This window comes from Lupinus angustifolius, unplaced genomic scaffold, assembly GCF_001865875.1.
Source record: "Lupinus angustifolius cultivar Tanjil unplaced genomic scaffold, LupAngTanjil_v1.0 Scaffold_590, whole genome shotgun sequence".
NCBI lineage: Eukaryota > Viridiplantae > Streptophyta > Magnoliopsida > Fabales > Fabaceae > Lupinus > Lupinus angustifolius.
Window position 1 is genome coordinate 48,377 of NW_017727923.1, and position 330 is coordinate 48,706.

The following is a 330-nucleotide window of genomic DNA, read 5'->3' on the forward strand; positions in this document are numbered from 1 at the left end:
GGTGTATCAGAAGAACAAGTATTCTACCCTAGCTCCTGCTGGGCTCTTACAACCCATCCCTATACCTCAGGAAGTATGGGGAGATATTTCTATGGACTTTATAGGGGGGCTACCCCGAATCAAGGGCAAGGATACTATTTTTGTGGTGGTTGACAGATTATCCAAGTATGCTCACATGTTTGCTTTGGGACATCCTTATTCAGCAAAAGATGTTGCTACTCTGTTCCTAAAAGAAGTGGTTAAGCTCCATGGATTTCCCTCTAGCATCATTTCTGATAGAGATTCTGTGTTCCTTAGCCAGTTTTGGAAGGAGGTGTTCAAGGTTGCTGG

At 43.9% G+C, this 330-nt stretch overlaps 1 protein-coding gene across 3 annotated transcripts in view; it reads right to left on the reverse strand.

Annotated features, from left to right (window-relative positions):
* Positions 1–330, reverse strand: part of LOC109341706 (peptidyl-prolyl cis-trans isomerase FKBP16-4, chloroplastic) — an 11,032-nt gene that overhangs the window by 6,671 nt on the left and 4,031 nt on the right. The gene's annotated exons all lie outside the window — the stretch shown is intronic.